We start from the raw sequence: 26087 nt of genomic DNA, 5'->3' as shown, positions 1-26087 counted from the left end.
ATTAAAGGGAACCTATCAGCAAGAAAAAAACAAAACAAACAGTATTTTCTTGTAGCCATAGTGATAATCTGCATTAAATATTGGAAGCCCCAACTTTCAGTCATAGTGGCTGTAAGCACGTCCTGGCACTTTGACAGCTTGCACATATGTGCAAACTGTCAATCAAGGTGCCGGGGTCCATGACACTGCCCACAATGCTATGATTGAGAAATGGTTCCTCCCCGGAGGAGCAGAGTTCAGATTCTCTCGGTAGCTTTCAGTGTGGCAACCGCACAGCATTATAACGCTATTGACCTGCAGATTAGCCCTGTGGACATAATAGCAGACTGACATTTTAGTAATTCCCTATGTATAGTATTTATGTTGGAGTGACTAGAGGTTAAAGCTGAGTGTATTATCTTATGATCAATACATTCATGCCTACAGGAGTCAGTGCCTGATTTTCCCACACCCTCGCTCTATAATTGTATAGGGCCTGTGTTCTCACGACAAAATAATCTTTACATTGTTCTTAGTCACACAGCTCAGCTTCACTGTGTATTAAATTGTCATGTTTTCCCCTTTTGTAAAGCTTGTGGGATGAGGTCTTGTTCAGGTTTGTTTACAGGGCAGGACAGGGGCCTTCTTGTGACACTGAACGTTTCGGTTGTCTGCCAGTTATGGGCGTGCTAAGACATTGTTGATAAAAGTAGTCTTGAAGAATGCTGAACTGCCACAAATTGCTGAGAATCGGTACAGGAGACTATTCCCAGAAAGTTAAGAGTTTATCGCTTATTCTCTGCGGGACTTATCTTTATGGTGGATGAAAGAAGCATGGCAAATAAATAAGAAGTGATGATGAGCCATGAGATAACAGTAAAGTTTATGGAATCAAATTTAAAGAGATCATGTCAAGAAATATGATATTAGACAAGAATGTGCATATTGCTATAGCTGACAGGTATATTGTTTTGGGCTCAACCAGTGAGTTGGATTCCGGAAGCTGTAGGTCAGGGTAAGCAGCACAGACCGATCGTGATGGCACAACAGGCATGAGTTGCTGGTCAGCACATGGGGCAGCATGGACACAAGGGTACGCAATATGGAAGGCAGATAAGCGGATCACAATATACCAGAAGACACAGAGCCAGGGGTGTAGATATACCAAGGAACCGTTGATTTATAGTCAGTCTAGAACTTCCAGCAAACCAATGGTTAATGGCAGGTGTATGCTATTGGGAAACAGAGGGTAAGTGGCACAGACGTAGGCACTCAGCAAGCAAATGGTTAATGCTGACCAAAGTAATTAACAGACAAAATGGAAACTTGCTAGCAGAAAGATTCAGGGGACATATCGTTGATGCAGCGCATCGGAGCCCAGAGGTGGAGAGGGGTCCACTGAGCCAGCGACTGTTTCAGCTGGAAGTGTGTCTGAGGATGGACCGGCCAGCTCCCTGCGCTGTAATACATGGCATCGGCCACTCAGAGGCCAGCAGCTGATATTGGTGTGCCTGTGACTGGGGGTGCATAGCAGTGACATCATGCACAATGGCGGGCACTCCAAAGTCAGCTGAAGGCTCCTGTAACGGCTGCAGAAGAGGACATTGCACAGAAGAAGGTGAGTAGTATAATTTTTTTTTAAATGTATTGGAGAACAGAACAGGGCACATTATCCCAGGAAGGGGACTAAGATGGGGCACATTATACCAGTATGGGGCTCTTTATGAAAGGAAGATGACCAAGCTGGGACACAATATACGAGGCTGAGGCACATTACACCAGGAAAGGAACCAGGATGGGCACATTATTGCAATAAGAAGACCAGGATGTAGTTCATTATCCCAGGATGGTGTACATTATCAAAGGAAGGGGACCAAAACAGGGCACATTATACCAGGATGGTGCACATTATCAAAGCAATGGGACCAGGATTGGGTACATTGTCCCAGGAAGGGGATCAGGATGGGGTACGAGGCAATAAGAGACAGTAATATACATAATTAGAGGAGTAATACATACCGTCATGGCTGAATGTGATGACACCCTTCAAATTGTTCCAGAAAATGAAGTATTTCTCCCAGAAATGTATTGCAATTACACGTTTTGTTATACACGTTGATTTCCTTTGTGTGTATTGGAACAACACAAAAAAAAACTGAGAATAAAAGGCAAAATGGACTTAAAATTGTTGGCACCTTTGCAAAATTATGGACAAACAACTATGAAGCATGTGATGCTCATTCAAACTCACCTGTGGCAAGTAACAGGTATGGGCTATCTGAAAATCACACCTGAAACCAGATGAAAAGGTGAGAAGTTACCGTAACTTAATCTTTTGTATTGTTTGTCTGCATGTTCCATACTAAGAATTCACAACAAAAAGAGGATGTAAGAACTGACAGAGGACTTGAAAACCAAAAATGTTAAACAATATCAACAATCTTCACATTATGCATCCATGTCCAGAGATCTTGAGGTTCCTTTTTCCATGGTGCACAACAAAATTAAGAAGATTACAACCCATGGCATTGTAGCTTACCTCCCTGGTCACGGACAGGGGGAAAAAATTTATGAAAGGTTGCAATACAGGATAGTCTGCGTTGGTGTAAAAGCAGCCCCAAGTTCCAAAGAAATTCAAGCTTTCCTACAGACTTACGCCCCTTTCACACAACAATTTTTTGCCATTAGTAACAATCCCTCAAATTTTGAAAAAAATGGATCCAACGACTGATGCCACCGGATCCGTTTTTTTCTCATAGACTTGTATTAGTGACGTATTGCAATGGATGGCCTCATGTTTCATCCGTTGTTTGCCAGATCCGTCGAAAATTGTTTGTCCAGAGGCCAGAGACAACGGAGAAAGTAACTTTTTTGTGTACTCCGAAAAAACGGACAGCAAAGGATCTGTCGCCGTCCGTTGTTTGCTAGAATGGAAGCCTAAGGTGCCGTATCCGTCAAATGACAGAATCCAGCAACGGATTCTGTTATTTTTTAACCCCTTCCCGACCTGTGACGCCATGTAGGCGTCACGAAAGTCAGTGCCAATCCGACCTGTGACGCCTATGTGGCGTCATGGAGGGATCGCGTCCCTGCAGATCGGGTGAAAGGGTTAACTCCAATTTCACCCGATCTGCAGGGACAGGGGGCTTTGCCCCCACTTGGCTACGATCGCTCTGATTGGCTGTTGAAAGTGCAACAGCCAATCAAAGCAATTTGTAATATTTCACCTATGAAAAGTGGTGAAATATTACAATCCAGCCATGGCTGATGCTGCAATACCATCGGCCATGGCTGGAAACCCTGACCTGCCCCCGCCACAGATCTCCTCCCCAGTCCTCCATACTGTGCTCCGCTCCCCTCCGTCCTCCTGTCCGCTCCCCCATCCTCTTGTCTGCTCCCCCCATGCTCCGATGCCACCCCTCTGTGCTCCGATCCACCCCCCCATGCTCCCCCCACCCCCTCATACTTACCGAGCCTCCCGGTGTCCGTCCATCTTCTCCATGGGTGCCGCCATCTTCCAAAATGGCGGGTGCATGCGCAGTGCGCCTGCCGAATATGCCGACTGGCAGATTCGTTCCATGTACATTTTGATCACTGTGATAAAACCTATCACAGTGATCAAAATAAAAAAATTGTAAATGAACCCCCACTTTATCACTCCCATAGGTAGGGACAATAATAAAATAAACAAAAGATATAAAACTGCTGTGGAATCTGCAGAAAGAAGTGACATGCTGCAGAATGTAAACCACTGCGTTTCCACGCAGTTTTTTCCGCAGCATGTGCACAACGTTTTTTGTTTCCCATAGGTTTACATTGAACTGTAAACTCATGGGAAACGGCTGCGGACCCGCAGCTGCGGAAACACTGAGGATCTGCAGCGTTTTCCGCAGCGTGTGCACATACCCTTAGAATTAGGCTATGTGCACACAGTGCGGATTTGGCTTCGGATCCACAGCGGATTGGCCGGTGCGGATTCGCAGCAGTGTTCCATCAGGTTTACAGTACCATGTAAACCTATAGAAAACCAAATCCGCTGTGCCCATGGTGTGGAAAATACTGTGCAGAAACGCTGCATTGTATTTTCCGCAGCATGTCAATTCTTTGTGCGGATTCTGCAGCGTTTTACACCTGTTCCTCAATAGGAATCTGCAGGTGAAATCTGCACAAAAAACACTGGAAATCCGCAGTAAATCCGCAGGTAAAACGCAGTGCCTTTTACCTGCGGATTTTTCAAAAATGGTGCAGAAAAATCTTACGCGAATCCGCAATGTGGGCACATAGGCTTAGGGTTAGGGTTGGACTTAGAGTTAGGGTTGGAATTAGGGCTAGGGTTGGAAATAGGGTTAAGATTAGGCTTGTGGTTAGGGTTATGGTTAGGGTTAGGGGTGTGTTGGGGTTAGGCCTGTGGTTAGGGTTGGGATTAGGGTTAGGATTAGGGTTAGGGGTGTGTTGGGGTTAGGGTTGTGGTTAGGGGTGTGTTGGGGTTAGGGTTGTGATTAGGGTTATGGCTAGAGTTGGGATTAGGGTTAGAGGTGTGTTGGGGTTAGTGTTGGAGTTAGAAATGAGGGGTTTCCACTGTTTAGGCACATCAGGGGTCTCCAAACGCAACATGGCGCCACCATTGATTCCAGCCAATCTTGCATTCAAAAAGTCAAATGGTGCTCCCTCACTTCCGAGCCCCGACGTGCGCCCAAACAGTGGTTTATCCCCACATATGGGGTACCAGCATACTCTGGACAAATTGAGCAACAACTATTGGGGGTCCAATTTCTCCTGTTATTATTGTGGAAAAAAAATTGCTTGCTAAAACATCATTTTTGAGGAAAGAAAAATGATTTTTTATTTTCATGGCAATGCGTTGTAAACTTCTGTGAAGCACTTGGGGGTTCAAAGTGCTCACCACATATCTAGATAATTTCCTTGGGGGGGTCTAGTTTCCAAAATGGGGTCACTTGTGAGGGTTTATACTGTTTAGGGACATCAAGGGCTCTGCAAATGCAACGTGACGCCCGCAGACCATTCCATCAAAGTCTGCATTTCAAAACGTCACTACTTCCCTTGCAAGCCCCGACGTGTGCCCAAACAGTGGTTTACCCCCACATATGGGGTACCAGCATACTCAGGACAAACTAGGTAACAACTATTGGTGTCCAATTTCTCCTGATACCCTTGAAAATAAAAAATTGCTTGCTAAAACATCATTTTTGAGGAAAGAAAAATGATTTTTTATTTTCACGGCTCTGCGATATAAACTTCTGTGAAGCACTTGGGGGTTTAAAGTAGTCACCGTACATCTAGATTAGTTCCATGGGAGGTCTAGTTTCCAAAATGGGGTCACATGTGGGGGAGCATCAATGTTTAGGCACACAGGGGCTCTCCAAACGTATGGTGTCCGCTAACGATTGGAGCTAATTTTTCATTCAAAAAGTCAAATGGTGCTCCTTCCCTTCCGAGCCCTGCCGTGTTCCCAAACATTGGTTTACCCCCACATGTGAGGTATCAGTGTACTCAGGAGAAATTGCCCAATAAATTTTAGGATCCATTTTGTCCTTTTGCCCATGGGGAAATGAACAAATTGAGGCTAAAATATATTTTTTGTGAAAAAAAGTACTTTTTCATTTTACGGATCAATTTGTGAAGCACCTGGGGGTTCAAAGTGCTCACTATGCATCTAGATAAGTTCCTTGGGGGGTCTTGTTTCTAAAATGGGGTCACATGTGGGGGATCTCCAATGTTTAGGCACACAGGGGCTCTCCAAACTCGACTTGGTGTCCGCTAACGATTGGAGCTAATTTTTCATTCAAAAGTCAAATGGCGCTCCTTCCCTTCCGAGCCTTGCTGTGTGCACAAACAGTGGTTTGTCACCACATATGATGTATCGTGTACTCAGGAGAAATTGCCCAACACATTTTAGGATCCATGTTATCCTGTTGCCCATGTGGAAATGAACAAATTGAGGCTAAAAGAATTTTTTTTTGAAAAAAAAGTACTTTTTCATTTTTACGGATAAATTTGTGAAGCACCTTGGGGTTCAAAGTGCTCACTATGCATCTAGATAAGTTCCTTGGGGGGTCTAGTTTCCAAAATGGGGTCAATTGTGGGAGAGCTCCAATGTTTAGGCACATAGGGGCTCTCCAAACGCGACATGGTGTCCGCTAAAGATTGGAGCCAATTTTTCATTGAAAAAGTCAAATGGCGCTCCTTCCCTTCCGAGCCCTGTCATGTGCCCAAACAGTGGTTGCTCTCCACATATGGAGTATCGGCGTACTCAGGACAAATTGTACAATAACTTTTGGGGTCCAGTTTCTCTTTTTACCCTTGGGAAAATAAAAAAATTGTTGCTAAAGTTCATTTTTTGACTAAAAAGTTAAATGTAAATTGTTTTCCTTCCATGTTGCTTCTGCTGCTGTGAAGCACCTGAAGGGTTAATATACTTCTTGAATGTGGTTTTGAGCACCTTGAGGGGTGCAGATTTTAGAATGGTGTCATTTTGGGTATTTTTAGCCATATGGACTCCTCAAACTGACTTCAAATGTGAGGTGGTCCCTAAAAAAAAGGGTTTTGTACATTTCGTTGTAAAAATGAGAAATCGCTGGTCAAATTTTAACCCTTATAATTTCCTAGCAAAAAAAAAAATTTGTTTCCAAAATTGTGCTGATGTAAAGTAGACATGTGGGTAATGTTACTTATTAACTATTTTCTGTCACATAACTCTCTCGTTTAACAGAATCAAAATTAAAAATTTGAAAATTGCAAAATTTTCAAAATTTTAGCCAAATTTCTCAGAACCCCTGGGATCCGTTGAAGCGCTCCTGAGTTATTACCTCATAAAGGGACACTGGTCAGAATTGCAAAAAACGACCAGGTCATTAAGGTCAAAATAGGCTGGGTCATGAAAGGGTTAACCCCTTAATCCCATATGACGTACTATCCCGTCCAGGTGACCTGGGACTTAATTCCCAGGGACGGGATAGTACGTCATATGCGATCGGCCACGCTCACGGACCGCTCCCGGCACATTAACCCCCGCCACACCGCGATCAAAGATGATCGCGGTGTGCCGGCGGTGCAGGGAAGCATCGCGCAGGGAGGGGGCTCCCTGCGGGCTTCCCTGAGACGATCGGTACACGGTGATGTACTCACCGTGTACCGAGCGTCTTCTCCCTGCAGTCCCCGGATCCAAAATGGCCGCGGGGCTGCATCCGGGTCCTGCAGGGAGCACTTCCGGGTCAGGATCAGGCTGCAGCTGCAGCTCTAATCCTGCCCGGCTGTATGTCAGATCACCGATATAACAGAGTGCTGTGCACACTGTCAGATCGGTGATCTGTGATATCCCCCCCTGGGACAAAGTGAAAAAGTAAAAAAAAAAATTTCCACACTTGTAAAAAAAAAAAAAAAAAAAAAAAATTCCTAAATAAAGCAGAAAAAAAAAAATATTATTCCCATAAATATATTTCTTTACCTAAAAAAAAACAAAAAAACAATAAAAGTACACATATTTAGTATCGCCGCGTCCGTAACGACCCGACCTATAAAACTGGCCCACTAGTTAACCCCTTCAGTGAACACCGTAAGAAAAAAAAAAAAAACGAGCCAAAAAACAACGCTTTATTATCATAACGCTGAACAAAAAGTGGAATAACACGCGATCAAAAAGACGGATATAAATAACCATGGTAACTCTGAAAGCGCCATCTTGTCCCGCAAAAAACGAGCTGCCATATAGCATCATAACCAAAAAAATAAAAAAGTTATAGTCCTCAGAATAAAGCGATGCCAAAATAATTATTTTTTCTATAAAATAGCTTTTATCGTATAAAAGCGCCAAAACATAAAAAAAATGATATAAATGAGGTATCGCTGTAATCGTACTGACCCGAAGAATAAAACTGCTTCATCAATTTTACCAAACGCGGAACGGTATAAACGCCTCCCCCAAAAGAAATTCATGAATAGCTGGTTTTTGGTCATTCTGCCTCACAAAAAATCGGAATAAAAAGCGATCAAAAACTGTCACATGTCCGAAAATGTAACCGATAAAAACGTCAACTCGTCCCGCAAAAAACAAGACCTCACATGACTCTGTGGACCCAAATATGGAAAAATTATAGGTCTCAAAATGTGGAGACGCAAAAACTTTTTTGCTATAAAAAGCGTCTTTTAGTGTGTGACCGCTGGCAATCATAAAAATCCGATATAAAAAACGCTATAAAAGTAAATCAAACCCCCCTTCATCACCCCCTTAGTTAGGCTAGGTTCACATTGCGTTAATGGGTTAACGCTAACGGACAGCGTTGCACGGCGAAAATGTCACAATTAACGCCGTGTAACGGGTCCGTTAGCACAACCATTGACAGCAATGTGATTTTCGGGTGTAGCGCATCGCTAGAGCGTGCCATTTTCGGCTCGCGCTAGCAAGGTGCCATTCTTTTGTGGCGCGCCTCAGATGCTGCTTGCAGCATCCGCGGCGCGCCCGAGGTCCGATCCCCGATCTTCCAGAGCGGGGACGTTAACGCGACCACTAAACACGACACCTAAAAAGACATTGCGTTAGCGCAATCCGCGAGCGCTAAACGGATTTCCCTAACGCAATGTGAACCTAGCCTTAGGGAAAAATAATAAAATTTAAAAAAATGTATTTATTTCCATTTTCCCATTAGGGTTAGGGCTAGGGTTAGGGTTGGGGTTAGGGCTAGGGTTAGGGTTTGGATTACATTTACAGTTGGGATTAGGGTTGGGATTAGAATTAGGGGTGTGTCAGGGTTAGGTGTGTGGTTAGGGTTACAGTTGGGATTAGGGTTAGGGATGCGTTTGGATTAGGGTTTCATTTATAATTGGGGGGTTTCCACTGTTTAGGCACATCAGGGGCTCTCCAAACGCGACATGGCGTCCGATCTCAATTCCAGCCAATTCTGCATTGAAAAAGTAAAACAGTGCTCCTTCACTTCCGAGCTCTCCCGTGCGCCCAAACAGGGGTTTACCCCAACATATGGGGTATCATCGTACTCGAGACAAATTGGACAACAACTTTTTGGGTCCAAGTTCTCTTGTTATCCTTGGGAAAATAAAAATTTGGGGGGCTAAAAATCATTTTTGTGGGGAAAAAAAGGTTTTTATTTTCACGGCTCTGCGTTGTAAACTGTAGTGAAACACTTGGGGGTTCAAAGTTTTCACAACACATCTAGATAAGTTCCGTGGGAGGTCTAGTTTCCAATTATGAGGTCACTTGTGGGTGGTTTCTACTGTTTGGGTACATCAGGGGCTCTGCAAATGCAACGTGACGCCTGCAGACCAATCCATCTAAGTCTGCATTCCAAATGGCGCTCCTTCCCTTCCGAGCTCTGCCAGGCGCCCAAACAGTGGTTCCCCCCCACATATGGGGTATCAGCGTACTCAGGACAAATTGGACAACAACTTTTGGGGTCCAATTTATTCTGTTACCCTTGTAAAAATACAAAGCTGGGGGCTAAAAAATCATTTTTGTGAAAAAAAAAAAAGAATTTTTATTTTCACGGCTCTGCGTTATAAACTGTAGTGAAACACTTAGGGGTTCAAAGTTCTCACAACACATCTAGATAAGTTCCTTGGGAGGTCTAGTTTCTAATATGGGGTCACTTGTGGGGGGTTTGTACTGTTTGGGTACATCAGGGGCTCTGCAAATGCAACGTGACTCCTGCAGACCAATCCATCTAAGTCTGCATTCCAAATGGCGCTCCTTCCCTTCCGAGCTCTGCCATGCGCCCAAACAGTGGTTCCCCCCCACATATGGGGTATCAGCGTACTCAGGACAAATTGGACAACAACTTTTGGGGTCCAATTTATTCTGTTACCCTTGTGAAAATACAAAACTGGGGGCTAAAAATAATTTTTGCGAAAAAAAAAAAAATTATTTTAACGGCTCTGCGTTATAAACTGTAGTGAAACACTTGGGGGTTCAAAGCTCTCAAAACACATCTAGATAAGTTCCTTAGGGGGTCTAGTTTCCAAAATGGTGTCACTTGTGGGGGGTTTTAATGTTTAGGCACATCAGGGGCTCTCCAAACCAACATGGCGTCCCATCTTAATTCCAGTCAATTTTGCATTGAAAAGTCAAATGGCGCTCCTTTCCTTCCGAGCTCTGCCATGCGCCCAAACAGTGGTTTACCCCCACATATGGGGTATCGTCGCACTCAGGACAAATTTCACAACAACTTTTGTGGTCTAATTTCTTCTCTTACCCTTGGGAAAATAAAAAATTGGTGGCGAAAAGATTATTTTTGTGAAAAAATATGATTTTTTATTATTACGGCTCTGCATTATAAACTTCTGTGAAGCACGTGTTGGGTCAAAGTGCTCACCACACCTCTAGATGAGTTCCTTAAGGGGTCTACTTTCCAAAATGGTGTCACTTGTGGGGATTTCAATGTTTAGGCACATCAGGGGCTCTCCAAACGCAACATGGCATCATATCTCAATTCCAGTCAATTTTGCATTGAAAAGTAAAATGGCGCTCCTTCCCTTCCGAGCTCTGCCATACGCCCAAACAATGGTTTACACCCATATATGGGGTATCAGCGTACTCAGGACAAATTGGCCAACAATTTTTGAGGTCCAATTTCTTCTCTTACTCTTGGGAAAATAAAAAATTGGGGGCGAAAAGATCATTTTTGTGAAAAAATATGATTTTTTATTTTTACGGCTCTGCATTATAAACTTCTGTGAAGCAATTGGTGGGCCAAAGTGGTCACCACACATCTAGATAAGTTCCTTAGGGTGTCTACTTTCCAAAATGGTGTCACTTGTGGGGGGTTTCAATGTTTAGGCACATGAGGGGCTCTCCAAACGCAACATGGCGTCCCATCTCAATTCCTGTCAATTTTGCATTGAAAAGTCAAATGGCGCTCCTTTCCTTCCAAACTCTGCCATTCGCCCAAACAGTGGTTTACCCCCACATATGGGGTATCAGCGTACTCAGTACAGATTGTACAACAATGTTTGGCATCCATTTTATCCTGTTACCCTTGGTAAAATAAAACAAATTGGAGCTGAAATAAATTTTGTGTGAAAAAAAGTTAAATATTCATTTTTATTTAAACATTCCAAAAATTCCTGTGAAACCCCTGAAGGGTTAATAAACTTCTTGAATGTGGTTTTGAGCACCTTGAGGGGTGAAGTTTTTAGAATGGTGTCACACTTGGGTATTTTCTATCATATAGACCCCTCAAAATGACATCAAATGAGATGTGGTCCCTAAAAAAAAATGGTGTTGTAAAAATGAGAAATTGCTGGTCAACTTTTAACCCTTATAACTCCCTAACAAAAAAAAATTTTGGTTCCAAAATTGTGCTGATGTAAAGTAGACATGTGGGAAAGGTTACTTATTAAGTATTTTGCGTGACATATCTCTGTGATTTAAGGGCATAAAAATTTAAAGTTGGAAAATTGCGAAATTTTCTAAATTTTCGCCAAATTTCCGTTTTTTTCACAAATAAACGCAAGTTATATCGAATAAATGTTACCACTAAAATGAAGTACAATATGTCTCGAGAAAACATTGACAGAATCGCCAAGATCCGTTGAAGCGTTCCAGAGTTATAACCTCATAAAGGGACAGTGGTCAGAATTGTAAAAATTGGCCCGGTCATTAACGTGCAAACCACCCTCGGGGCTTAAGGGGTTAACTGAGCATGCTCCGATCCAATTATCCAGATCCGCTAGTCAGATCGGTCCAAAAAACGAATCCGTCGCATAAGTTTTTCACAATCTGCGACGGATCTGTTGATCCGTCGAGCCAACGGAATGTGACTGACGGCAAAAAACTGATGTGTGAAAGGGGCCTTAGGGTGCATCAGTGTCATCGTGAACTGTCAACATTTGAATGAAATGAAACACTATGGCAGGAGACCCAGGAGGACTCACTACTAGGGTTGAGCGAAACGGGTTGGCCAGATTCAGAAGTCGCCGACTTTTGGCAAAGTCGGGTTTCATGAAACCCGACCCGACCCCTGTGTGGGGTCGGCCATGAGGTCGGCGATCTTCTGAATCTGGTATCGGAATTCCGATACCGATTCCCGATGTGTTTAAGATATCGGGAATCGGTATCGGAATTCAGATTTAAGTGTAAAATAAAGAATAAAAATAAAAAATATTGCTATACTCACCCTCGGACGCGCCCTGGTTGTAACCGGGAGCCTTCCTTCCTAAGAATGAGCGCCTGAAGGACCTTTCGATGACGTCGCGGCTTGTGATTGGTCGCGTGAGCGGTCACATGGGCGTCACGCGACCAATCACAAGCCGCAACGTCATCGAAAGGTCCTTCAAGCGCTGATTCTTAGGAAGGAAGGCTGCGGGTTAGAACCAGGGCGCGTCCGAGGGTGAGTATATACCTATTAGGCGCTTGAAGGACCTTTCGATGACGTCGTGGCTTGTGATTGGTCGCGTGACGCCCATGTGACCGCTCACGCGACCAATCACAAGCCGCGACGTCATCGAAAAGGTCCTTCAGGCGCTCATTCTTAGGAAGGAAGGCTCCCGGTTACAACCAGGGCGCGTCCGAGGGTGAGTATAGCAATATTTTTTATTTTTATTCTTTATTTTACACATTGATATGGATCGTAGGGCCTGAAGGAGAGTTTCCTCTCCTTCAGACCCTGGGAACCATTAGAAACCCAATGCACTGCATTGGGTTTCGTGTTTCGGCCGACCCCGACCCCGACTTTTCTATAGGATCGGCCGATTTCACTCGGCCCGACTTTTGAAAAAGTCGGGTTTCGTGAAACCCGACCCAATCCTATAAAAACAAAAGTCGCTCAACCCTACTCACTACTGATACAGAGACATGAGCCAATAAAGAAAAAAAAAACGAATATAGGTCACAATACATTAGGCAGGAAATGGAGATAAAACACCTTTATTGAGATACATGGTGAAACGGTGTCACAACTACGGAGAAGTCCGCACACATTAACAAATAAATATATCAATTTGAAATTACATTAAAAAGTATAGTACCATCTGCACATAGACTCAGAGGTAACAAATAATTATCAGTAGAGCTAATCACCAAAAGAGTAAAGAATAAATGTTTCAAATAATCAAATAACCAGTGTGTATCAAGGTGGAATCAATATACTAAAAAAAGTAATGTGTATCACTATGCCATAAAAGTGATTAAAAGCTATGTACTGTGATTCAGTCTGATGTGTACACCAGGGAAACATGGGAAATGTTATTAGGAGGATGCACATAGCCCAAAGTGTATCATTGTGTATGCAGATAAAGCACTAAAGGTAAAGGTGTAAGTATAAGGATGAGAGGCGCAAAAACTACGCATTGCATACTGACCAATGATTCTCTATGGGGCAGCTCCTATCTGCCGTATATTTCGCAGGTGTATTTTATGTGCGTAGAAAATCGCAGCATGCTGCGTTTGTCAGTGTATTGCGCAAAAAATCCGCCAATGAAAGTCTATGGGGGCAAGAAAAATACAGATTACACATGGACCATCAGTGCGACTTGCGAGAAATACGCAGCGGTGTTCTATAGAAAAGCCGGCAATTCAGTGCGGTGGTACATGACTGAGCATCTGAGAGGTATGGGATATTGTTGCTTTTTCTTTTTTTCTTTTACAGAATGAGGCTCTTCAGGTGGATTAAGCGTACAATAAAGATTTTACAACCCCATGTGTGTTCTTATTTCATTAAAATACTTTATTCTTCATGTGTGTGTGTATTATTAATCCTTTACTACTATTGGATTAATAATAGATAGGTGTCTTGTTGACATCTCTCCATTATTAACCAGGCTTTAAGTCACCTTACAATAGCAAGGTGACATTAACCTTTTATTAGAGAGAGCCTAAGTGCCAGAATAGGCGCATCTTACAGATGTGCCTTTTCTGGGGTGGCTGGGGGCAGATGTTTTTAGCCAGGGGGGGCCAATATACATGGTCCCTCTCTAGGCTATTAATATCTGCCCTCAGTCACTGGCTTTTCCACTCTGGCGGAGAAAATTGCGCGGGAGCCCACGCCAGTTTTTTCCGTGATTTAACCCTTTATTTTAACAGCTAGAGCCCCAAATTTTGCACACACTCTAATAACATTATTAGTGAGGAATATGTAAAAAAATATGGGATATGAAATGGATTACTGTATGTAAACCATGTCTCATTTCCTGTCGGGTTTGATAAGGCGATAGCAAAAGCCGGCATTTGAATTACCGGCTTTTAAGCGATCTAGCGCTGTATGAAATATTAATATATACAGTATATACTGTATATATGTGTCTCACTGACATATATATATATACATATATATATACACTGTATATAGACTGTATATATGTTTTCAAGACTATTTGAGCCCATAGATCCATTCTATGTCCATTTTGCAAGCTTGCGAGAAAATATCGCTGTACGGATGCCATACGGATTACATACAGAGGTTTACATGCGCAAAATACGCAGCCACTCTTGCCTACGGATGACATACGTATCACTGTTTTGGGATCAGTTCTGCGTATTACGCCTGTAAAAAACGGACCGTATTTCCCTACGCAGAGTGTGACCCCGGCCTAATATACAGAGACATAAAAAAGCTAGAATTCAGTTTGCCAAAATGTACATACGCTAATAATAATCTTTATATAGCACTAACATATTCTGCAGCGCTTTACAGGTTGCACACATAATCATCGCTGTCCCCGATGGGGTTCACAATCTAAATTCCCTATCAGTATGTCTTTGGAATGTGGGAGGAAACCGGAGTACCCGGAGGAAACCCACGCAAACATCATACAAACTCTTTGCAGATGTTATCCAAGGTGGGATTAGAACCTAGGACTCCAACGCTGCAAGGCTGCTGTGCTATCCACTGCGCCACCGTGCTGCCCATAAGCTAAAATCCTTTTAGGAAAGCATCTTGTGAACAGATGAGCTATTTGGTAAAGCACAATATTCTACTGTTTACCAAAAATGGAATGAGGCCTACAAAAAAAGAACACAGTACCTACAATCAACTATGGTGGAGGTTCAAAGATGTTTTAGTGTTGTTTTACTGACTCTGGCACTGGGTGCCTTGACTGTGTGCAAGGCATCATGAAATCTGAAGATTACCAATGGATTTTGGATCGTAATGTAATGCCCAGTGTCAGAAAGTTGGGTTTGCGTCCTAGGTAATGGAACTTCCAGCAGAACAATGACCCAAAACATACTTCAAGAAGCACCCAGACATGGACAAAACAAAGTGCTGGAGAGTTCTGAAGTGGCAACAATGAGTCTGGATCTAAATCCCATTGATGAACATCTGTGGATAGATTTTAAACTTACCGTTGGGAGAAGGCAAACTTCAAATATGAGAAACCTGGAGCAGCTTTTAAAATTATAGTTGAGAGGTATAAGAATCTTGTTGATGGTTATAGGAAGAGATTGATTGCAGTTATTTATTCCAAAGGGTGTGCAACCAACTATTAAGTTGACAGTGCCAACAATTGTGCCTGGACCATTTTGGTTTTTTTTGTGAAATTATGTCCAATTTGCCTTTTTCTCCTCTATTTTTTTGCATTATTCCAACACAGACAAAGGAAATAAATTTTATTGAAAAACATGTAATTGCAATAATTTTCCAGGAGAAATACTTCATTTTCTGGAACAATTTCATGGATGCCAACACTTTCGGCCATGACTATATGTGGGTCTGTAAGGTGGTGCACTGTGGAAAATTAGGTTCTTCAGCATTGTGCAGCATTTGTGACCAGGGATCGCCACCTACTGTCCAAACTGAACCCAGCAGAACCAAAGGATGGGTGAAGGGTTTCAGGAAGGACGTATCAAAGGAGAGCACTGGGTCAGGTGACATCTGTGACATACTTACCTGGTATAAAAAGCTGGAGTGACAAGGCAGGAAATCAGTTGGCGCCAGCAAGTGAAACCAATGGGATGCAAAGATAAGGCTTGGGATCCAGACTATGCCGGTCAAGACCGGAGACCCACTCTTTATCCGTCATGGCCCGATAATTGACCTTCAGAAGTGGACATTCCCTGTTGTGATCTGTAGGCACTAGGTCACTACTTCCAATGCTGACATACAGCACAGGGTTTTTTTCCGGGGCTGTGCGGCAGACGGGACAGGGACCGGCCAGTGTGAAGAGAGCCCATAGAGACGTTCTCTTGTGACCCTATAGCTGTGATCACCGACCTTGAGTGTTATCACACAAAGGACATTAGGGCATCGCTCCTATAGGGAAATAGATAGTATAGAGAATCCGTACTGCAACTGTTAAAGTGTGTTTATTGTCATTTTTGCTCATATAGTATTACATAACATCCTGTACTTGAAAGATTGATGGCTTGCAAAATTATAATAAATAGGTTAGTTGGTAATGGTTACTTCCGCCTTGTCCTTGTCTGCGTGCTGCATCCTAGTAACCTGGTTACAGGCAGAACACCTTTCTTGAACAGGGGCCCCAAGCTGTCAGTGTGCGCCCCTGGAAATACTACCCACTGTTGCACCAGTGTAGTAATGTACACAACACTAGTGTAGCAGAGAATAGCTTGTTATGCTTATAGCTAATGAGGGGATCACTGCAGGTCTCAGACCGGAAGTAAATGCCAATGGTTAATATAGGAGCAGGAGTTTCTGCCAAGATGATTAACCAGCGGAGAGCAATGGGTGTGGAGACAAGCTCCAAATGTCCACATGGAACAGAATCTAAAGCTAACTGAATAGTGAGAAGGAACATTGCTGTTTGAGACAACCTTAAAATTCCTTGGGTGATGATGAAAAAGGATTTTGCTGAGATAGTGCTTGTTCACACGTTTTCTTCCCATGCATTTTTTACATCAGTATTGTGGCAAAAAAAAAAAGCCCCATACTTTCAGTGCATCTGGTGGCTATGCTAGAATTGGGGCTGGGGGGACTTGATGAAGTCTTGATGAATCGGGTCCATTACGTTAATCTTTTTAGGTAAAAAGAGTGTGGCTCCAATTCCCCATTACCGTTGCACATGTGTTTTGTCTCGTTTTGTGCCTTTTTTTTGTTTGCATCCAAGTCATTATTTTATTTGTGCTTATTGATTTGACTAGGAGACAGATGTGCAGTACCCTGCCTTGGCCACCATCAGAAGACAAGGCAGCTCTGCAACTGAGCATTTCCCTCTGGCAGCCATTGCTGCCAGGATTGGGAACGGCTGATCGGCAGGGGTGCCTGGAGTTGGACACTGACCGATCAGACATTGATGACCTCAATCAATGATAAAATAGTGGACAACCTCTTTAAGTTTACTGTTTATGTTCTCACTTGTTTTTTTTTCCAGTTTGTGGGCGTAGTCTAGCAATTTTTGTAATGTCTTAACCTGATTCATCAAATGTGCCTTTTTAAAAGTTGCCAAATCATTTATTGTTGGAAGAAAAGGAATTCAAATATTCTGTTTAACCAAAGAACTTGTGACTATGTCTTTAAGAGGGAACCTTCATCCTCTACCTCACAACCTTTTACCAGTTCTCACATGGTCGGAGTGGTGCTGTGAGGGAAAGAACTGACCGCTGTTGCCTGTCTATCTTCATTTCGGTTATCAGACATTGGTGGCATATTTTGCAGTGCTGGGGTCCAAGGCTCAAATCTCTCCAGGGACAACATCTGTAAGGAGTTTGTACGTTCTCTCCATGGGTTTACTGGCACAGTCCAAAGACATACGGATAGGGAACTTAGATTACGAGACCCAATGGGGACATTGATGATATCTGTGAATCATTACGGAATATGATGGTGCTGTATAAATGAGTTAAATAAATAACAGCTCCTGCTTTATTAGAATTGATAGGAAACCGATCAGGGTAGGAACTGACGAAGAACCCAATGGCATACTTATCCAACAAACTGCAGAAATCAATATCTGAATCATCTTTATATTCATCTCCATGTAAAAATGATTACAAATTTCTGGAGGATAATTTAACAGACATCTGTACCATATGAACAAAGTCTAAGTCAAGATTTCCACATAAGCAGAGAACATGGAAATGGCACGAGAAAGCATAGCCTAGGGTCTACTTGTGATGTATCATCTGTCAGATTGGTATTGGGTTTCTTACACCTGTCCTCAGATTTCTGTATTGTTAGACTACTTAAATGAAATTCCTTCTGATAAATCTTCCCAGGGGCCATTTAGAATAATTCTGATATATGCATTGTAGATCTCATTCACCAAGAGTTGGTATCAACCAGTTGGTACATCTATATTGATGTTGTTGCACTTTTGTGGCTTCTTCATGCCCGTTTCGTTAAAAATCTGCCAGTCTCAAGAATATAAGGCATTTCATTAGATGTGTCATGTTCTCAAAATGATGCATTACAATGCAAAAATTTGGCACAATTAGTGTTTAAAAACTAGTAGCTACAATAATCCATGTATGAACAATAACAAACTTGTAAACGCTTAATATATAACATAGAGATATTAGTTAGGGAAAGAACATATTACAGATAATGTGGACTAGAATGCCATAGATAAGCCTATACTTTTTCCTGCCTGTCAGTTGAGGTTGGCACCTTTAGTTTCCATGGTATGGCGCCCCCATTTGTCGGAGAATAACCCTAATACACCCCTATGATAGAGTGTGATTCTAAAATTTTAGTCCCAGTAACCCCCCTAATAACATATATACATAATACTGTATATTGTGTGTCGCAAAAAATATTAGGACAATAAAAATCAAGGTTTTATAAACGTGGGAATTAGATGATAGCTGAACTTGCAAGGACAATTTAGGAGATGACTTTAACCCCCTAACCACCGGGCCGTTTTCCATTTTTGAATTTTTGTTTTTTTTGCTCCCCTTCTTCCCAGAGCCATAACTTATTATTTTTTGGTCAAAATGGCCATGTGAGGGCTTGCTTTTTGTGGGACGGGTTGTACTTTTGAACAACGCCATTGGTTTTAACATATCGTGTACTGGAAAACGGGAATAAAATTCCAAGTGAGATGAAATTGCAAAAAAAGTGCGATTCCACAGTTGTTGTTTTTTTTTTCTTTTACCATGCTCATTAAAATGCTAAAACTGAGCTGCCACTATGATTCTCCAGGTCATTAGGAGTTCATAGCAAACCAAATATGTCTTGGTTATTTTTTATCTACGTGGTGAAAAAAATTCCAAATTTTCTTAAAAAAAAAAAAAAAAGCGGAAGCACGAGTAAAATGCCGCTGTCAGAAATTGACAGCGGCATTTAGCTAGTTAACAGCCACGGGTGGATCACGTTTCCACCCATGGCTGTTGCGGGCACAAGTCAGCTGTATATATCAACTGTCATGTGCCCGGAAAGGTGTGGGCTCAGCGCCAGAGCCTGCAATAAACAAGGGAAGTCCGACATCGGCATACTATTACATCCAATGTTGGAAAGGGGTTAAATAATATGGTAACCATGGGTATTTAAGATTGTCCTATCCACCTTGTGGTAGCAAGGTATAATGTTGACAAATTGAATTTTAACAAACTGCCCGCATCAGTAAATATACGCTCAGGGCAAAACAAATAATAGTCAAATAAATGCCTTTCCGTGCAATAAAATCTCCAAATGAAGAAATTTGGATAATTATACAGTAATGAGGTCCAATGGATGAAAATACTGAATCACAGATCACCATGGAGAATATCATATATAGAACAAACCTGTAGTGAAAGTCATAAGTAACAATATCAAGTACCAATAGCCATGAATGTTGTTCTAGAGAAATTCACCCTGGTGGCACAGAAAGTGAAGGTATGGAAAACAGATTTATGGAAAGATAAGGTAAAGGCTCAAAAAATAATGGATCGGATGACTTCCTAAAACCTTGTATGTGAGTCATCATGGGATGGTACAGGGGAACACAAAATACAGTGCATATATTAAATAGTATGATAACCATAATAGCAAATACACACAGAAGATGTGTGTCAAGTAAAAAACATCTATTATTCTCTTCTGGTTTCTGGTGTTGATCTGGACTTTCTCGTTGTATTGTTTTTTTCTGGTTATTTTTTCACAATTAGTATTGGCCAACATCCATCAGCAACCAATCTGAGAACATAGTGCACTGAAAGTAGGTGGCAATAACATAAAAAGGTAATAAAGAAGTGTTCTGACAATTCTGAATGATCAAGATGAACATTTTTATAAGTACGCCAAATGCAACTACAGCATTATATTATTTACTTACAATGGCCATGTCCAACATTTAAACCTTTAGAAAATCCTTCAATGCATGTCAGGTCTGATCTAGTGTTAGGTATTATGGAGTAGTAATATTCTAAGATGGATTTGCAGGTGTAGCAGATTAGTAGGGGATTCAGTAACAGATGATAGCAACATATGCTGAGCTGATTTTTACTGTTGCCAGATGTCTTGGACTATTCCTTCTTAGTACAGGGAAAGAAGGGATATACTGCCAGGCAGCGCTCTGTTTCACTGTCCTCCTGAGATGCGAGTCCTCACAAGTATCAGCTTCTAATGAGTCTCCTAAGCAAGTCACACTTCAAGTCTAGGCAGAAAATGAAGATGGTGACATTGTCCAAAGTACAAAAATGTTATTTGATTATTTCATCACAAGTACAGGGAGATAGCAACATTGATTGGGAAGGGGCAATATGGAGAAGAGTAGCATGACACTTGACTGGTTTTCTCCTATAGTTACAGCTGTGCTCAAAAGTTTGCATACCCCAGCAGAATTTTTGCTTTCTTGGCCTTTTTTCAGAGAATATGAATGATAAAACCAAAACATTTTTCTCCACTCATGGTTAGTGGTTGGGTGAAGCCATTTATTGTCAAAATACTGTATTTTCTCTTTTTAAATTATAATGACAACCCAAAACATCTAAATGACCCTGATCAAAAATTCACATACCCCCTCCAGGGCCATATTTGCCACTAGGCACTTGAGCGCACCTTCTTAGGGTGGGACGATGCGGGGGGTGGCACCTGAGCAAGTTTTATGTTCTGATTTTTTTTTAAAATTTAAGTCTGGGGTCTCCTCCCCCTTGCGCCCGCCCGCCTCCCACCTCACAATGTCATACTCACCTACTCCAGCGATGCCTGGTCTCAGCGCCTGCAGCTAGTCCTGTGTGAACGGTCACATGGTACCGCTCATTAAGTTGATCAATATGGATGCATATTCATCACCTTAATGACCGGTACCAAGTGACCGCTCACGCAGGAAGAAGCTGCCACGCTGGGACAGAGCTGGGTTCGGCGCATTGTGTAAATGTGAGTATGACAGCCAGGAAGGATGGGGGGAGGATGAAGGAGGGCGGAGGGAGGATGGGGGAGCAAGAGATGCGTGCAAGTTGGGAGCAGAAGCCGGGGACAGCTGAGCCATTAATACAAGGGGGGGAACTGAGCCATTCATACAAGGGGGAGGAAACTGAGCCATTCATACAAGGGGGGAAGCAGGGCCATTCATACAAGGGGGGAAAGTTGAACCATTCATACAAGGGAGAGGAAAGCTGAGCCATTCATACAAGGGGGGAAAGCTGAGCCATTCCTACAAGGGGAGGAAACTGAGCCATTCATACAAGGGGGGGAAAGCTGGGCCATTCATACAAGTGAGAAAGCTGAACCATTCATACAAGTGGGAGGAAAGCTTAGCCATTCATACAAGGGGGGAAAGCTGAGCCATTCATACAAGGGGGGGAGAGCTGAGCCATTCATACAAGGGGAGGAAAGCTGAGCCATTCATACAAGGGGGGGAAGCTGGGCCATTCATACAAGGAGGGAGAGCTGAGCCATTCATACAAGGGGAGGAAAGCTGAGCCATTCATACAAAGGGGAGAACTGAGCCATTCATGCAAGGGGGGGAGCTGAGCCATTCATACAAGGGGAGGAAAGCTAAGCCATTCATACAAGGGGGGAAGCTGAGCCATTCATACAGGGGGGAAAGCTGAGCCATTCATACAAGGGGGAGGAAAGCTGAGCTATTCATACAAGGGGGGGGGGGAGCTGAGCCATTCATGCAAGGGGGGAAAGCTGGGCCATTCATACAAGGGGGAGAGCTGAGCCATTCATACAAGGGGAGGAAAGCTGAGCCATTCATACAAAGGGGAGAACTGAGCCATTCATGCAAGGGGGAAAGCTGAGCCATTCATACAAGGAGGGAGAGCTGAGCCATTCATACAAGGGGAGGAAAGCTGAGCCATTCATACAAAGGGGAGAACTGAGCCATTCATGCAAGGGGGGGAGCTGAGCCATTCATACAAGGGGGAAGCTGAGCCATTCATACAGGGGGGGAAAGCTGAGCCATTCATACAAGGGGGAGGAAAGCTGAGCTATTCATACAAGGGGGGAGCTGAGCCATTCATGCAAGGGGGGAAAGCTGGGCCATTCATACAAGGGGGAAAGCTGAGCCATTCATACAAGGGGGAGGAAAGCTGAGCCATTCATACAAGGGGGAGGAAAGCCGAGCCATTCATGCAAGGGGGGAAAGCTGAGCCATTCAAACAAAGGGGGGAAAGCTGAACCATTCATACAAGGGGGAGGAAAGCTGAGCCATTCATACAAGGGGGGAGAGCTGAGCCATTCATACAACAGGGGGGAGAGCTGAGCCATTCATACAAGGGGGAGAGCTGAGCCATTCATACAAGGGGGGAGAGCTGAGCCATTCATGCAAAGGGGAAGAAAGCTGAGCCATTCATACAAGGGGGGAAAGCTGAGCCATTCATGCAAGAGGGGAAAACTGAGCCATTCATACAAGGGGGGAGAGCTGAGCCATTCATACAAGGGGGGAAGCTGGGCCATTCATACAAGGGGGGAAAGACCATTCTATCAAAGTCTGCATTCCAAAACGGCGCTCCTTCCTTCCGAGCTCTGCCATGTGCCCAAACAGTGGTTTACCCCCACATATGGGGTACCAGCATACTCAGGACAAATTGGACAACAACTTTTGGTGTCCGATTTCTCTTGTTACCCTTGTGAAAATAAAAACTTGGGGGGCTAAAAAATCTTTTTTGTGGAAACAAAATATTTTTTATTTTCACGACTCTGCATTCTAAACTTCTGTGAAGCACTTGGGCATTCTGATCGTCTTGGGCGTCTGATCTCAAGTCCAGACAATTCTACATTGAAAAAGTAAAACGGCACTCCTCCTCTTCCAAGCTCTGCGGTGCGGCCAAACAGTGGTTTACCCCCACATATTGAGTATCGACGTATTCAGGAGAAATTGCACTACAACTTTTGTGGTCTAATTTCTCCTGTTACTCTTGTGAAAATAAAAGTTTTGGGGCAAAAGATCATTTTTTGTAGAAAAAATGCGATTTTTTTATTTTCACGGCTCAACGTTATAAACTTCTGTGAAGCACATGGGGGTTCAAAGTGCTCACCACACATCTAGATAAGTTCCTTAAGGGGTCTAGTTTCCAAAATGGTGTTACTTGTGGGTGTTTCCACTGTTTAGGCACATCAGGGGCTCTCCAAACGCGACATTGCGTCCAATCTCAATTCCTGCCAATTCTACATAGAAAAAGTCAAACAGTGGTTTACCCCCACATATGGGGTATTGGCGTATTCAGGAGAAATCGCACAACAACTTTTATGGTCTAATTTCTCCTGTTACCCTTGTGAAAATAAGAATTTGTGGGCGAAAAGATCATTTTTGTGTAAACAAATGCGATTTTTTATTTTCACGACTCTACTGTTGTGAATTGTGAAATGCTCTGGGATGCAGGGTGGCCACATATGGGGTACCAGCATACTCAGGACAAATTGGACAACAACTTTTGGTGTCCGATTTCTCTTGTTACCCTTGTGAAAATAAAAACTTGGGGGGCTAAAAATCTTTTTTGTGGAAACAAAATATTTTTTATTTTCACGACTCTGCATTCTAAACTTCTGTGAAGCACTTGGGCATTCAAAGTTCTCACCACACATCTAGATAAGTTCCTTGGGGGGTCTAGTTTCCAAAATGGGGTCACTTGTGGGGGGTTTCTACTGTTTAGGCACATCAGGGGCTCTCCAAACGCGACATGGCGTCCGATCTCAATTCCAGACAATTCTACATTGAAAAAGTAAAACGGCACTCCTCCTCTTCCAAGCTCTGCGGTGCGCCCAAACAGTGGTTTACCCCCACATATTGGGTATCGACGTATTCAGGAGATATTGCACTACAACTTTTGTGGTTTAATTTCTCCTGTTACTCTTGTGAAAATAAAAATTTTGGGGCAAAAAGATCATTTTTGTAGAAAAAATGCGATTTTTTTATTTTCACGGCTCAACGTTATAAACTTCTGTGAAGCACATGGGGGTTCAAAGTGCTCACCACACATCTAGCTAAGATCCTTAAGGGGTCTAGTTTCCAAAATGGTGTCAATTGTGGGGGGTTTCCACTGTTTAGGCACATCAGGGGCTCTCCAAACGCGACATGGCGTCTGATCTCAAGTCCAGACAATTCTACATTGAAAAAGTAAAACGGCACTCCTCCTCTTCCAAGCTCTGCGGTGCGGCCAAACAGTGGTTTACCCCCACATATTGGGTATCGACGTATTCAGGAGAAATTGCACTACAACTTTTGTGGTCTAATTTCTCCTGTTACTCTTGTGAAAATAAAACTTTTGGGGCAAAAGATCATTTTTTGTAGAAAAAATGTCCTATTTTTTTATTTTCACGGCTCAACGTTATAAACTTCTGTGAAGCACATGGGGGTTCAAAGTGCTCACCACACATCTAGATAAGTTCCTTGGGGGGTCTAGTTTCCAAAATGGGGTCACTTGTGGGGGGTTTCTACTGTTTAGGCACATCAGGGGCTCTCCAAACGCGACATGGCGTCTGATCTCAATTCCAGACAATTCTACATTGAAAAAGTAAAACGGCACTCCTCCTCTTCCAAGCTCTGCGGTGCGCCCAAACAGTGGTTTACCCCCACATATTGGGTATCGACGTATTCAGGAGATATTGCACTACAACTTTTGTGGTTTAATTTCTCCTGTTACTCTTGTGAAAATAAAAATTTTGGGGCAAAAAGATCATTTTTGTAGAAAAAATGCGATTTTTTTATTTTCACGGCTCAACGTTATAAACTTCTGTGAAGCACATGGGGGTTCAAAGTGCTCACCACACATCTAGCTAAGATCCTTAAGGGGTCTAGTTTCCAAAATGGTGTCAATTGTGGGGGGTTTCCACTGTTTAGGCACATCAGGGGCTCTCCAAACGCGACATGGCGTCTGATCTCAAGTCCAGACAATTCTACATTGAAAAAGTAAAACGGCACTCCTCCTCTTCCAAGCTCTGCGGTGCGGCCAAACAGTGGTTTACCCCCACATATTGGGTATCGACGTATTCAGGAGAAATTGCACTACAACTTTTGTGGTCTAATTTCTCCTGTTACTCTTGTGAAAATAAAACTTTTGGGGCAAAAGATCATTTTTTGTAGAAAAAATGTCCTATTTTTTTATTTTCACGGCTCAACGTTATAAACTTCTGTGAAGCACATGGGGGTTCAAAGTGCTCACCACACATCTAGATAAGTTCCTTGGGGGGTCTAGTTTCCAAAATGGGGTCACTTGTGGGGGGTTTCTACTGTTTAGGCACATCAGGGGCTCTCCAAACGCGACATGGCGTCTGATCTCAATTCCAGACAATTCTACATAGAAAAAGTCAAACAGTGGTTTACCCCCACATATGGGGTATTGGCGTATTCAGGAGAAATCGCACAACAACTTTTATGGTCTAATTTCTCCTGTTACCCTTGTGAAAATAAGAATTTGTGGGCGAAAAGATCATTTTTGTGTAAACAAATGCGATTTTTTATTTTCACGACTCTACTGTTGTGAATTCTGTTGTCGAACTCCCTCCTGTGGTCGTGAATGGTACTTTGGCGAGTTCTGTCTATGGGCTCCCTCTGGTGGCTGTGAATGAAGCTGCTGCTTCTGAGGTTCCTTACACAGGTGACATGGTTTATCCTTTGGTTGACTGCTCTATTTAAATCCTCTCAGATCGTTACTCCATGCCAGCTGTCAATGTTTTAGCATTGGTTCAGTTCGCTCCTGGATCTCTCTGGTGACCTGCCTTCTCCTGCAGAAGCTAAGTTTCTGATAGTCATTATTTGTTCATTGTTTTCTTGTCCAGCTGGTTTTCATGATTTTGTCTTGCTAGCTGGAAGCTCTGGGA

The 26087-nt window shown here is 42.9% G+C and overlaps 1 long non-coding RNA gene across 1 annotated transcript in view; it reads right to left on the bottom strand.

Moving 5' to 3' along the window:
• Nucleotides 1-851: 851 nt before the first annotated feature.
• The window catches only part of LOC138658192 (uncharacterized), a 37109-nt gene continuing 11873 nt past the window's right edge, over nt 852-26087 (bottom strand). The window contains exons 2-4 of the long non-coding RNA XR_011317387.1: nt 2231-2270; nt 1999-2134; nt 852-1211 (exon numbers count right to left, since the gene is read on the bottom strand). This is a non-coding gene — a long non-coding RNA (uncharacterized lncRNA). The remainder of the gene's footprint in view (nt 1212-1998; nt 2135-2230; nt 2271-26087) is intronic.

The sequence above is a fragment of the Ranitomeya imitator genome, chromosome 1, assembly GCF_032444005.1.
Source record: "Ranitomeya imitator isolate aRanImi1 chromosome 1, aRanImi1.pri, whole genome shotgun sequence".
Taxonomy (NCBI): domain Eukaryota; kingdom Metazoa; phylum Chordata; class Amphibia; order Anura; family Dendrobatidae; genus Ranitomeya; species Ranitomeya imitator.
The sequence above is the reverse complement of the archived record's forward strand: the minus strand, read 5'-3'. Positions and strand labels throughout refer to the sequence as shown.